We start from the raw sequence: 15,310 nt of genomic DNA, 5'->3' as shown, positions 1-15,310 counted from the left end.
AAAAGGTCAAACCAGGTTTTGCTAATCTTTTAATAATCCAAATGGATTTGAGAAAATAGTTTGTGTCTGTGTGTGTGTGTGATGCAATTCATGATAGAATATTTAGTTTCACTGCCTTGATAAGATTTTATCACTTCCTTTTACAAACGCAAGTTCTGTTACTTACCGAAATGGTTGCAAACATTTTGAAAGCTACATTATTTTGATGAGAAAAGGCATGACAGCAAGGGCTATGCTGAAGGTTCTTTAGTAAGAACTTTTCACCTGAAATGAGGGGGTGGGGAGGTGAAACTTTTGGGGCTTGAATCAGGGGGCGATTTTGGAGTACTGAAAAAAAATGACAGCTTATCGTTTGGGAGGGGGTTATCACCGGTGGCAGCAGCAGTTTAGTTTTTTTCCCTTTCCTTTTACAAAACAATTTTAGCATGGCAACAGAGTCTCTCTCAGTGGCTCCTGGCTGGCAGCTGCTATTCCCCCGCCCCCTCTCCCCAAATCTGCTGAATCTGTTGGCTGAAGTAAAGATTATTAAGATATATACAAAGAATGAGAGAGAGTGGTTTAAGCTAAACTGGGACGTACAAACATTTCCAGCAGGTACAGACATTTCTAGATTTGCTGATCTTATTGATGACTTAATGTTAATTTAAAATATATAAGATTATAGGAGTTTTACTATACATTACTTGTCATGATTGGCTAGAAGGATAAAATGCGCTTTGCAAATCAACCTTTTACATTTGCTAGTAGTTATACATGTGGTTTGTTCCTTATGTGTTTGTATATGTATTCATTGTCTCTGGAATGTGGAAGATGAAGGATACTTGTTTTAACCCAAATTATGTGAGATGCAATGAACAGACATTATAATATTGTAAAGTATTAAATTCAAGAGGTAAGGTCATTGTGCATGCCATCAATGAGTATGTGATTAAACTGCAATTAATGTACTAATTGCATAGATTAGTTCTTATTCTAAAGGTTATGGGAAAAATCATTATTCATGATTATGAATCCTTGAATAATCTGGAAACTGTAGACTGCACTACAGATGGGGCAATGACCACGGATAGTAATGAAGAAAGATAAGGCGCTTATGAATATCTCATGAAACACAGCAGGAAATAGTATCTCACAAGCAAGTATGCTGGGATTGAGTATAGACTATTAAAAGGAATGAGTGTCTGTCTAGAGTTCTCAGAGGAGATGGGCACTTGCTGGTAGAAATATGATGAAACTGTATAAACATTATTCTTTAGATGCACTAATACCTTGTTTATCTTTTGCTACCTCTGCTCAACTCCTACTACTGATCTTGCTTGAGCTCCACTGCTCTTCATTGGTGGTACTCTGTTTTCTCATTGGTCACTTCTTAACTACCCAGTTTTCCCAAGTCGTCTTGGCCTTTGCACTAAAACAGGCTTTGAATGGAGGCCTGATAATTTCTCCTGAACCCGTAGGCACATATCCCTCCTCCATTTGTGCCACCACCTGTACATGACAGCTACACCACTGTTAAATCACCTGTACTTTATCCACATCAGCCTGTGGGAGAGTTCAGCATTTAATGAGAGCCATGTTCAATTGACACAAGGCAACTGGGCTACAATGTTGTGTGATACAACCTGACCCTTATCGCAAACATGGGACGAGACAAGGTTTAGCTCCCCCAAAATTAGATGACTTAATTGATCCATTTAATTCCTATAAAAGTGAATGGCTTTGGCAATAACTGCCACCTCACCCATGATTCTGTGTCACTCAACTTCACTGATAGTGACCTTTGAAGCCAAAAGTCAATCCTAGTCCAGCATCTTGCTTCCCACAATGGAAACTAAAGTCCACAAACAGCCCACAAGCCACAAACACACACACACACACAATCTTCCCCTCTCTCCAAGCAACCTTGCCACTTGCATTTAACAGAAGCCTTACGAATTCTCTCTTCTCCCCATCCAACAAAGCAATGCACATGCATGCATGCGCACACATGCACGCGCACACACATACATACACATAAATACATCTACTCTCCACCCCTCACTTTATAGCCCGCAGACCTCAAGAAAGAGCCCAAAAGGAAGCCAGTGCTCAAGCAAGCATCCCCTCCCTCACATTCTCGTAAATGGAGTACTAGCCACCACCACCCCACACAATAAAAACAAAGGGCTTATCTCCTCCTCCAAGGAAACCTATAGCTGATTTGTCTCAGTCAGTTCTCTCCATTTTCATGCACACAAATTCAGTAATATCAATGGCTGCTGCTATACCCAATATTTTTAGCTCAGCTGCAAGTGTTCTAAAACGCAGGGAAGGGAATGACTGGCAAGGTGCAGACTCAGAAACAGCAGCCAACACCAACAGTAAGAATGATTGGCTGGGGAAGGGTGGACGCAAGCCCTCCCTCCCCTCTGTTTATTTTCTGATTCTTTTGGTATGTCCATTAGCTATTTAGAGAAAAGAAGTGTGTGGGGGGGGGGGAATGGTCAGCCCATTTTGTCTTCCGCCCTGCTTAACAAAGCTGTCTCTAATCATGCTTGGTTTTTTTTTACAATTTCCCTCCCAGGAGACAGAGGGTAGAAGGATCTACTTCTACTAGGAAGCCTCTTAGTCATTGGAAAAGTATTAATATTACTGTGGGTGTCAATTAAACACTGTCCTATGGCTTTGGAAGTTTTGGGAGGTACAGAATCTTGCGAGAATTATGCCCTACTTTGCCCTTCACAGCAGCCTTCCCTGGGAGGCCCAAAGGTCAGGAAAACCACTGATTGCTTGCAGTTTCTCTCTTGGTCCAATCCAGAGATAGGCATACGTCATACGTTCTCTAAAATCAATGTGTTTGGCATACTTAACTAAATTTTGAATAAGCGGTCTTGATCTTTGTTTCACTTCCAATGGCTTTGATTCCCTTTCCTTTTTCTTTCTGTTTGTTTTCATTTGTTCTGCATGCAGACGTGTGTGTGTGTGTGTGTGTGTGTGTGTGTGTGAGAGAGAGAGAGAGAGAGAGAGAGAGAGACAGAGACAGAGAGAGAGAGAGAGACAGAGAGAGACTGTTTACCATTGCCCTCACTCTGACCTTTCTAGTCCCGTTAGTAAATCCAATGCATCAACATATCCCTTCCTTATTCCCATTTTCTTAAATAATTGTCAAAGTTAAATTGGCTTATAAATCATAAGCTTAGCATTTTATTAAGATGTTTTAGAAAAATATGCAAGCAGGCATAGAGATAATTAAGGGGTTCCTGCCTAAAGAAGGATTTGAAGGGATATAATTTTAAATTAAGACTTAATTATCAAGATATATGTCTTAACTGTTTTTTCACATGATTAATTTTTTTCTAACTTGGTGGACAAACAGAATGCATTTTTTGGTCAAATATGCAACTATTCTCCTCTAACTCAGTTCTTCTACACGCTATAAGTTTTCAGCCATCACGTTTTACACTTTGAAGCTTTGGTGTTATCTGGGAAATTATATGGTTTTTTAAAAACTAAAATGAACTTTATTCTGCTGAGCTTTTAGCATATCATGCTTATATTGTTCCTCTGCTAACCGAAAATGTAATGAGTTAGTAATGTTGAAGCGTTGTCAGTATTTAGGATAAAAATTTGTGACTGAAACCTGCACTATATTTAGAAAATGGAAGGAAAGCGGTTGTGATAATTTAGGAGGAATACTGGCCTTGACATTTGGTTGATTTATTGGGTTCATCAACTGTGTCTGATATAAAATTAATCTTCACCAGCTAAATTAAATGTTATTTTCATTTTTTAAAAACAAGTTCTTCTTACATTACCAGCCCCAAACGAATGCTATACTATTATCCAGCATTTCAGAGTTCACTTAGCATTACATAATATACAGTATTTATCACCTTCACAAAGTCTGGAAATTATATGGTACCCAGGAATTCCTAGTGCAGTTATCTTCAAATCCATTTCTCAAGTAGTTGGCCTGGTTTGCCCATCACCCTAAGCCAAATCATGGCTTAGCATGAATCTGAAAGTATGTAGGCTCCGAGAGAGGAGATAGCAGCCACTTTGCTCCTCCCTGCTTGTTCCGTTGCTGTGCTGGTGTGCTCTGCACTGCATTAAGCCATCACTTGGCTTGGCTTAGCATGTCTTCTGAACCTAGGCATACGGCTGCAACTGCAGCTCCACAGTGGGGTCATTGCTTTTGCATGTATAAGGTTCATGTTCAGTTCTGACCATTTCTGGTAGCAGGACTCAGTGTGATCTCTGCCCAAGGCCATGGAACAAACCTGCCAGTTAATATTTACAATAATGGATATTATGGATCATTTGCCTGACTTTGTGGAATTCAGTTAGTATGTGTTTTATCATCTTGCATTTCATCTAGCTGTGACCCTCTCCCAACCTCATTTTGCCTCCTGCAGAGATACAAAACCAGGGTTGAAGTAAAACCACCTGGGTTCACAGTGAACCAAGATGAAATGCCATTCTGTATCAAAGCAGAGATGCAGACATAGAAAAACAGCACAAAGTCTTGACAACAAGGAAATTCAGGCACAGGTTTTAATGGGGCCACATTGGAAAAGTGCGCTCTAGCTAAGGTTGGGACCCAGAGATTGCATCCAGGCATTTACCTTTGCATGCCATAGTTTCCACCTTTATTCCCCAAATGGCTGCTTCTTACTCTGCATTGTTAGTAGTTTCTGCAGCTGAAGTGTTTCAAATGTACTTGTAAAGTGGTTCGTGATACTGCCAATTAAGAAAGAACTTGTATATGCCAGGAATTTATCAAGCAGCCTGACACTCGTGCCCTAGTAATTGGAGTTATTTGTAGATTTCCAGTAGAATCCTGTGTATGCTCATTTGAATGTTTGCTCCATTATTTCAGTAAGGCTTACTCCCTAGAAGAGATGTGAAGGCCTGGAGGAAATAACCCATGAAAATTCAGTTCCCTGTTTTCCCTGTTTTTTCCCTTTTTGAGGTGGTGGGGGACCGAAAAATGATTTTTTAAAAAACAAAAACCATAGATATAAAGATTTGTATTCCTTAGTAACAATTGTCTGAACCCTTTTAAACACCTATACATCAAATACTAACAAAACTGACAGCAATGTTTTCCTTCAATAGGGCACCACTGCCAATCCTAGTTTTCTAATTAATGTACCTATGTGATGCATATGTGTTCAAATGCCTCTTTGTCACATACTCACTCTACGTTTTTAAGGATGCATTTTGAAGCATCCCTATTTGCCTTTCAGGTGCGCAATTGCACCTTTTGCTGAATTAAAATATAGGGTTTAAACACAGACACTCCCATCATGCAATTCTTTGTGGGTGCAGGAGCTTTAGTGCACATGCAAAAGTCCCCTTCCTCTTGTTTGTTTCAGAGGAAGGGGCATGTTCACACTTGGAAAAGAGCTGCATGCATGGACCTTTCTTCTCTACCAAAGCGAATGAAATACCCACTCACGCAGGGTCTCTTTGTACATATCCAAATCTATGGAGCTGTTTCAACAGCACTGCATTTAAAGAATTTTAACCCTGACAATTTTGTGCATTTTTAGACTTGTTCAATGCATGTAAAAATTATCTACGTGTTTTATAGTCAGATGAAAAGTAGTTGACTTTCTTTGTTGCATAATTATTACCCCTTTGTTCTTATTCTTCCCTGTGTCTCTGAGCAACTATTCGTAACACTTTACCTTGAAAAAACCTCACAGGTTAAAATCAGTTTGAGCGGGAAAGCAAAATGAAGTTTGGCAAAGCTGTTAACCTACATAGAATGGTGTGGTGCACTTCCTTCCGCTTTCTCACGCTTAAATGTAACATAAGTATTACTTTGTAGCACCCAATGTAAGGCTAATTTGCCTCATTTGAATCTAAAAAGAAGCCACATCCTTCCTGTGGCCTTCAAAGTATTCTGAAAGGCTCTACAGAGAAAACAGATGTACGACTATGTATCGCTTACAATTAGGGATGACATGATTAGGTTCTATGCTGAACAAACTAAAGGACAAAAGTACCCATGCAGAAAATAGGCTACTGAGAAGAAGAGGAGAGCTGGACACTCTTCTGTTTACTTTTTCTTGTTGCAGTGACCAATACCCTTTTTAAAAGAATAACTACAAACAAAGCCAGAGTATTCATTGTTATGCTTCAAGAAAACCATTCTGAAGATGAGAAAACTTTTACGGAGATAGTAACAAGGGTGTGGATGATGCTAAACTCCCCACTCTGCAAAGAGGTACCTATTTCTCCAACATGTCTAACATAACATGCCACTGGTAAAAATTTTATCAGTTTGGTTGTTCTTGTGCACTTGTGCTCCACAGAAGTGACCTTTCAAAAGCACATCATCCTGTCCATACTATCATAATGTATATACAGTAAGCAATTTATCCTGATTTTGTTGGGGATCACCTTAAAGCTGTTCACACCACCACTCTTCTTTGAAAAGCTACTAATTGTTGGTAAATTTCCAGATTACAGTTCAGAAATTTATTTTACCTGAGGTTTGTCACCCTTTCAGAGCCACCCCTTGCGCAGCAAGTCTTGGGCTGCCATACCAACTACCCTCCTACATGGTGCTGCTGGTGGTAAATGTCAGCCCAGCCCACAACAAAACAACTCTCATTCATGACATGAGCAGGTGCGTCACAGAAACCTGTGCAAGCATGCTGGATGTGACTCATCTTTTCCTGCCAGGGTACTTATGCCAGCACGAGCATCAATCAGTGAGGCAGAGGTTGCAGTAATCCACCAAAAATCCATCTTTCACTAGGAAACCAATTCATTTGGGAATCAGATGTGACAGACTGTACCTTGTGTTGGACCAGAGAAATTTACCAGAGATCTTGTTGATGTACTGTCCACCCTACTGCCAACAACCTCCCTCTCTGAGCTGGTGAAGGCTGTTTTGGTGTTGGAGGGCCTCAGAACAGTAGTCCTGAGAGACTTTAACATTCATTGTGAGCCCACCTCATCTGGTCTGGCTCAGAACTTCATGGCTGCCATGACAATCAAGAGGCTGTCTCAATACATCTGTGGCCCAACACACTTTGCAGGTCATACTCTCAGTCTGGTTTTTGCCACAGAGCAGATTGGGAAAGATCTGGTAATCGGGGTGACTGTTAACACCATTGTCATGCAGGGCCCACTCCCTGGCGAGGTTTGAATTGGCTGCGACTGTGACTGCAGGAGTGAAGAACCATTATAATGCATTCTTGGAGGATTTTTTGGTTGGCATGGCTTGGTGCTCCTGTCAACTGGATTATGTGGACATGATCCTTGCAGGTGTTAGGTGGGCCACATGCTATATTGACCCTTTCCCTTCATGGATTATACAAGGACCAACTGCAAGGGATGGACTGGGTAGATCCAGAGGGTGGTTAATGTCTCATTGCAGGAGGGTATGATGCCTGCTGCCTTGAAAAAAGTCAGAAGTACAGCCCCTCATAAATAGTCTTTATTGCCTTGATTGGTGACCTTTATCAGGAGAGAGACAAAGGGAGTTCTGCCATGTTGATCTCCTTGGCCCCCTGGCAACTTTTGATACCACTGACCATGGTGTCATGCTGGAGCAGCTTCATGGATTGGGAGTTGGGGGCATCACATTATGGTCATTTCATTTCTGTCTCCAGGCCTGCTACCAGAAAAAAGCATTAAGTAACTTCTCGACCCTCTGGTACTTCTTTTGTGAGGTCCCACAGGGCTCCATCCTGTCCCCCATGCTATTTAACATCTATATGAAGCCACTGGATGGTGTTGTCTGTTGGTTTGGAGCACAGTATGCTGTTGATACTTGATCTCTCTCAATTCTATCTGAATCAGGAACTGTGCAGGAACTGAACTGGTGTCTGGAGGCAATGATGAGTTATGTGAGGACGAATAAGCTGAAATTGAATCCTGTAAGGCAGAGGTGCTGTGGTTAGGCTGTTCTCAGGTCTAGCAATTAGAGTGACAGCCTGTTCTGAATGGGATTGCACTCCCAGCGAAGGATTATGTACGTAGCTTCGGGGCATTCCTTGATCATAGGCTGTTGTTGGATGCCCATTTGTCAGCAGTGGCAAGCTACAGCTTTACCAGCTATGGCTGTTCTTGATTGAGGATTGCCTAATTTCAGTAATCCATGCTCTGGTAACTTCATGACTATGTTATTGCAATGCACTCTGTCTGGGGTTGCCTTCGGAGATGGTCTGGATGCTGCAGCTACTGCAGAATGTGGCTGCCTAGTTTTTAGATGGGGTGGCAAAAGGGATTATGTAACACTAATTGTGAAAGCACTGCACTGGCTACCTGTGAATTATTGGGCCTAATTCAGCTTGCTGGTGTTAGCATTTAAAGCCCTGGATGGCTTGGGGTCCAGATACTTGCAGAGTCACCTTCTATAATACTGCCAGCTTCCACCCTAAGAACTGCGATGGAAGCCCAGCTCATGGTCCCATCAGTGGGCACGACCCATTTGACAGTGACAGGAGATAGTGCATTCTCCATGGCAGCATCCCTACACCACAACCCTTCGCCAGTAGAGCTGCATTTGGTCCCCACGCTAACATCATGCCACTGACATATGAAAGACCCACTTGTTGATCAAGCCTTTGGAAGTAGAGTGAATGTAGTTGATGATCTGTTATTTCTTTTGTTGTACTGTGAATTCTGTATTTAAAATAGTTTTATTGATATTATTGCGTAAGATTTGTTAAGGTCTTGATTTGTTAGTTTATGTTTTTAAAGTTTTGATTTGTTTATCTGTATGCAGCTCTAAGCTACTAATAATGTAATTATTAATTATAATATTCCCTCTCAACCTACTCCTCTCTCCCTTGCCCTTTGATGTTCCTTGAGTTATGCATATCCAACTTCAGTATAAAGGTATCACCTTAAAAACCACACACACAAGTAGCATCCACCACATGTCGTTGTGCTTATTTATATATAAATGAACTAGCACAGCTGGGCTGAAACTTAATAACTTGAATCACATCAAATATTTTTCAAGATGGGCAAAGATAGAAAGCCATTTGACCCAATTCATGGGCATTTTGAGAGTTCATATATATGGGTAAAGAGTCCAGTGGCTATTTAGGTAATATTTTGTACCTGTAACATTTTGAATATCGGCTGCCAATATTCACTGTGGGTGTTAGCATTCTCATACCAACGATTATGTAAGAAGCAGCTGTAAGGAAAAAGGAAGTGGGAAGGCAGACTCTGTGAATAAAGTTTTTGCAACATGCAGTGGAAAAAACTGAGACCAAAACCACTGATGATTTCTGATAAGTATTTGCATTTGCAGTTCTAAAGGAGCTTTACAGCAGAGACGTACTGCACTGCTTAGTCATTTGAACTTTGTTTAGACATGTTATGATATTCTATCATTCATGTATCTTTTAAAACAATTTAACAGGTGTAAGGAGATGTTAGAAGTTGTGTTCTAGCATCTTAACTCCTGCCATTTGTAGTTTTGCTTTTGTGTACAACCTTGAATAATTCATTGTTTTATACATTTGAACTGAATATGTGATTAAAATTTAGATTGCTATAGTAAGGTGCTACATGATAAAAGAGAAAAGAAGGCAAGGCAGGCATTCCTGGATACATTTTGGGAGAAGCCTTCAACTAGTCTGTGTGCAACGCTTGCCTGACCTGGTTGTTTCATTTTGGACATGCTTATTGTTAGTTTTGATTAAAATGTTTGCTGAAATATGTTGAAATTATGTTTTGTAGTGTAGGAACCTATTCCTATTCTTTCCATGTTATTCCTACCTCTGGAACCAAAGTTTCTGTTAAAGAAGTAATATCCAGGAACGCATGTACTTTGTTAACTGAGGCATTATATTGGCATCCAATCGTGCCTGCTTGCATAAAAAACTCAGGTTAATTAGGTAATTGGAATAGCAATAAATATTGGGTGAGAGGGGAAAAACTTGACATTCCAAGTTATATTTTCATGGAGGTTCAGTCCTTCCATATAGAAAATGCCTTTAGCAAATAAAGCTGTAAGTAATTTGCATTAAAATATGTTATACTTAGTTTAACTCTGGTAGCTAAAACATGGGATTTAATTTCTAGATAAAGTATATTTCCACTTACTTAGTTTGTTTTATTGACAGAATTTATAGTTGCTGCTCCTTCCATTGTGCTGCCTGGGATTTTTTCCAGGAATCAAAGTGAGCTAAAGGCAGCAGCTGCCATGGGCCAAACAACTCCCCTCCTCTCCAGCTCAGCCACTGCCTACCCATACTCATTGATAGGACTAAAGTCCTTGGCTGTGGTCCCACATAAAGGAGCACAAAAGCTTGCACTGTCTCCTTGAAGCTCACCAAATGTACATACTGGCAGATGGAATACCAGAGAGGGTGACTTCTCTTTCAAAACTCTTCCTTCAAGAGTTCTTCAGGTTTATGATTTCCAGCCCACCTGGTAAAAATCAACCCTGCCCTTAAGTCCAACCCTGCCAAAAGCTTTAACTTTACGTTCTTCACAAGTTATAGCAAAAACAATATGTTTTAGTCCAGTAAAACCATGACCTCTCCACCTGGAGAACTAAATTTAAGATCCATTGAAATCTCTTACGTTTCTAGGGACAACCCAACAAAACAAACTCGCATTTATGCCAGGCTGAGGGGAGTTGGATGCAGCGGTTCACCAGCTGGATTCCACCTCAGCCAGGCTATGCTTGCGTAAGTCCCTCAGACCCGCTCAGCTGGGATCCAGCTGGTTCAGCTGAGACTGGCGCAAGTGGAGCCAGCATAAGCCAGCTAATGGCCTCAAAAAAGGGGGTGTTGGGGCATGTTGGGGGAGGGGACTTAGGCCACATCCATCTCATTTTTGGAGCGCTCCTGCAGCTTCCAATCCAGGTAAAATTTACACTGGGGAAAAGGTCAGTCTAAGGAAATAATTGCAATAGAAGTCATTGGAGAGGTCTTACTCCCTGCTAGGGGTATTTAGGAAGACAGGCGTTTACTTTCTGGTCTCTGTGCAGCTCCTGGCTGAGCTAGCATTCAGCCAACCTAGAGGCTCGTGAATGGCAATTGGATGCAGTGGACTTTACACCGGCTTCTCTTGCTCCAGCACAACTTACACCATTTTCCCCTGAGTTGGATTGCTCTGTTATGCTGCCACCAGCATGTAAATATTTCCTCTCATTTAACATTCTACTTATGGATCCTTAAGTGCCCTTGAGCTGCTCCCCTGGTATTTCTTTCCCAGTGTTACTTTTTGCAAAGAGTCCACTTTCTTGGGAGTTGTAGGAGGCTAAAATTACACATATGCAAAAAATCAATGAACATTTTATCTTTTCTCTCTTGCTTCTTTTTGTAGTGTAGCCTCAATAGTTGCAAAGACTAAAAACCATAAAGGGTGGATTTTAAAAGATCTTTAAAAGGATAGTTTTTACATATTCTGTCAAAATCTTATGTCAAAATTATGTCACTCTGGGCTCCTGCTGGGAGGAAGGGTGAGATATAAATCAAATAATAAATAATAAATGGAATTTAAAATCTTATTTTTACACGCTCTAAGCAAAAATTCAAACTAAAGATGGTTAAACAGTTTTTCTTTTCCTAAGCTTACTTTCTCCCTAGAGCTTAATATTAAGCAAGCCTCTTGTTAGAAGTAATTTTCTTCTTTAGTTCATATCCATGGACTGAATTCTAGGAGAATTACCTGTGGGCTGAAGTACATTTTAACACATGCTCATACCTATCCCAATAGGCCATTGGAGCTTTAGTATTCCGTTATTATAATGGTGCATGAAGGGGGCATAGCTGGGGAAAGCCTTTAGAAGCAATACACTATAAAATGTTTACAGGATGCTTTCATCAAGCCAGTGGAAGAAGTCTCTTAGTCATATTGTGTCTGCTTGTAGAGGACAAGTTCCATAAGCAATAAATATTCTTAGGTCTTTCTTTTACTGTCAGTTATCCTGAGATAACCCCACCTTGATAAATTCACTTAAATCTCAGTGTCTAAAGCAGGTGTGGAGGAACTTTAGCCTTCCAGATGTTGCTGAACTACAACTCCCATCAGTCCCTGCAAGCATGGCCAATGGCCAGGGGTGATGGGAGTTGTAGTTCAGCCACATCTGGAAGGCCGAAGTTCCCCCACACCTGGCCTAAGGTTCAAGACACAGAAGGTGCAATAACAAATCTGGCAAAATACAGTCCTCTCCTTGGTCACTGGGGAAGATCGTCATGAGTTCAGTAGGGTGAAGTTGAGTGCAGAATTGGGTTGGTACCCATAATGCTACCTAGGTGCTAAAGGTTTAACAATTAGGAGTGTCAGCCACAGTATTGGATACTCCACACATGTACACCTCTCCTGTCATTTGCAAATTTGCTCCTGCCTCCCTTAACGCTGATTTGGCATTATGTCTGGCCATTTGTAACTATAATTAAGAGTTAAAATGAATTCTAAATCTGGGATCTGAATTGGGTTGAGGAATGCCCTTAGGCATAGTTAGCATTTTTAATATAACCTCATACTAGAGATGAGAGGGATGAGTAGCAAGTGTGTGATCCTATGGCCCACTCCCGATCTGCAAACATTGGTTAGTGTTTGGGTACCAGTACTTGTGTACCAACCCACTGGAAAGTGAAGTCAGAAAAAGAGAGTTTAGTGGACTTAGAAACATTTCAAAACATTAGTGCAGATCATGAAAATATTTCCTTTGATTAATGTAATTATACAGTGTGTTTGCTTAATTAATCACATTTTAGTTGAAATAATAGATGAGACAAGTTTGAACATTTGAGAACCAAAGCCTCAAAATCCTGAACGAAAATAAAAAATGAGGTTTTACATTTAAATTGCTGCATACCAGTTTCATAACTGAGAGCTGACTAGCATTATTTGACTATTTGGAGTGTTGTATTATCATATATTTCACATTATAAGATGGCTGGAGGGGAAAATACAGAAACTGGTGGCTTGCAGCATTCAAATCAATGTTCAGTAAGCTGTGTTAAAGCTTACTGTCTCTCATAAAAGGAAGCTGGCCAGAGAGAGAGAGAGACATACAAAAGAAATCAAGAACAGTGATGTAAAATTCCAGAATTGCCTGGGTGGAAAGAAAATTCTGGAGTTGGCTGCAAAACCCTTGATCAGAACAGCACTCTACTGGATTGGGCTACTGGGACTTTGAAATAAAATATATAAATAAATACAATAGGTCTTCTGTATCTTTAAAAGTTGTGCAGGGGGAAGGGAGAATTCCACCTTGTGCTTTTTTCCCATTACAGAGTTGCAAGAACACCTGCACTTGGCTGACCTTCTCTTCTCCTAAAGATACAGGATCAGTCTCAGGCCATGGACCTGGCAACCCTAGCTGAGAAGGAGGCTCAGCCCTTTCCTCCTTGCCATTTTTCCAATGAAAATTCTGTCCCAAAGCTGCCATTTGCCACTGACCTTTTAGAATGGTAGTTGGTCTTTCTGTTTTTGCCAGGCATTATTTTATTGATTGATTGCTTGATCGATTGTATTTGTATACTGCCCATATCCGAAGCTCTCTGGGCGGTTTACAGTAACTAAAAACATTAAAACAAATATACAAATTTAAAACACATCTTTTAAAAACAATTTAAAACACAATTAAAAAATTTAAAACAATTTAAAAACACATGCCTGGGAGAAGAGGAAAGTATTGACCTGGCGCCAAAAAGATAACAGTGATGGTGCCAGGTGCACCTCGTCAGGGAGATCATTCCATAATTTGGGGGCCGCCACTGAGAAGGCCCTCTCCCTTGGAGTAGGCACCCAGAGGAGGGCCTTAGATGTTGAGCATAGTGTACAGGTGGGTTCGTATCGGGAGAGGCGTTCCCTCAGGTATTGTGTTCCCAAGCCGTGTAAGGCTTTATAAGTTAAAACCAGCACCTTGAATCGAGCTCAGAAACATACAGGCAGCCAATGCAAGCAGGCCACAATTGATTTTATAGGTTCAGACCGTCTGGTCCCTGTTACCAATCTGGCCTCTACATTTTGCACAAGCTGCAGTTTCCGAACTGTCTTCAAAGGCAGTCCCACATAGAGTGCATTGCAGTAATCTAACTTGGAGATTACCAGAGCATGGACAACTGAAGCCAGGTTATCTCTGTCCAGATAGGGGCGTAGCTGGGCCACCAACTGAAGTTGGTAGAAGGCCGTGCCACCGAGGCTACCTGAGCCTCAAGTGACAGATGGTTCTAGGAGAACCCCCAAGCTACGAACCTGCTCCTTCAGGGGGAGTGCAACCCCATCCAGGACAGGTTGGACATCCACCATCTGGTTAGAAGAACCACCCACTAGTAGCATCTCAGTCTTGTCTGGATTGAGCCTCAGTTTATTAGCCCTCATCCAGTCCATTGTCGCAGCCAGGCACTGGTTCAGCACATTGACAGCCTCACCTGAAGAAGATGAAAAGGAGAAATAGAGGCATTTGCATTTTTTAATCTTTTTTTGTCCTTTTTTTTACTTTGAGATCTAAACATTATACAGAATGGTGAATAATTAAGAATTAGTAGCAAGGAAACATGAATTATTTATTTATTTATTTAATTACATTTCTAGACCGCCCTATAGCAGAAAGCTCTCAGGGCGGTGTACAACAAATAAAATCACAATTAAAATATGAGCAAGTGTGGAAAAAATATATATATATAGTACAATTATAAAACATTAATAAAATTGCCATTGAGATTTAAATTAAGATCATATTAAGTTTAAAATGTTAAATTAAAATATTTAAAAATTTACAAAATTTAAAAAGCCTGGGCGAAAAGGTAAGTTTTTACCTGGCGCCGAAAAGATAACAGAGAAGGCGCCAGGCGTATCTCGTCTGGGAGGGCATTCCATAGTTCGGGGGCCACCACCGAGAAGGCCCTAGATCTAGTTGTTGATCTCCGGGCCTCTTTATGGGTTGGGACCCGGAGAAGGGCCTTCGACGTCGAGCGTAGTGAACGGGTAGGTACATAGCGAGAGAGGCGCTCCATCAGGTATTGCGGTCCGATGCCGTTTAGGGCTTTATAGGTAAGAACCAACACTTTGAATCTGGCCCGGAAACATATCGGTAGCCAGTGCAGCTGCGCCAGGACAGGTGTTATATGGTCAAATTTCTTTGTCCCAGTGAGAACTCTGGCCGCAGCATTTTGCACTAGCTGAAGTTTCCGAACCGTCTTCATAGGTAGCCCCACGTAGAGTGCATTACAGTAGTCCAATCTAGAGGTTACCATAGCATGGATAACTGAGGCAAGATGCTCCTTGCTCAAATAGGGTCGTAGTTGGGCTACCAGCCGGAGCTGGTAGAATGCATTCCGTGCCACCGAGGCTACCTGAGCCTCAAGTGACAGAAGCGGATCTAATAAGA

At 41.1% G+C, this 15,310-nt stretch overlaps 1 protein-coding gene across 11 annotated transcripts in view; it reads left to right on the top strand.

Annotated features, from left to right (window-relative positions):
• FYN (FYN proto-oncogene, Src family tyrosine kinase) overlaps positions 1-15,310 on the top strand; it is a 189,289-nt gene that overhangs the window by 111,839 nt on the left and 62,140 nt on the right. The gene's annotated exons all lie outside the window — the stretch shown is intronic.

This window comes from Rhineura floridana, chromosome 4 (assembly GCF_030035675.1).
Source record: "Rhineura floridana isolate rRhiFlo1 chromosome 4, rRhiFlo1.hap2, whole genome shotgun sequence".
NCBI lineage: Eukaryota > Metazoa > Chordata > Lepidosauria > Squamata > Rhineuridae > Rhineura > Rhineura floridana.
Note: the sequence above shows the minus strand (reverse complement) of the source record. Positions and strands in the feature narration are given on the sequence as shown.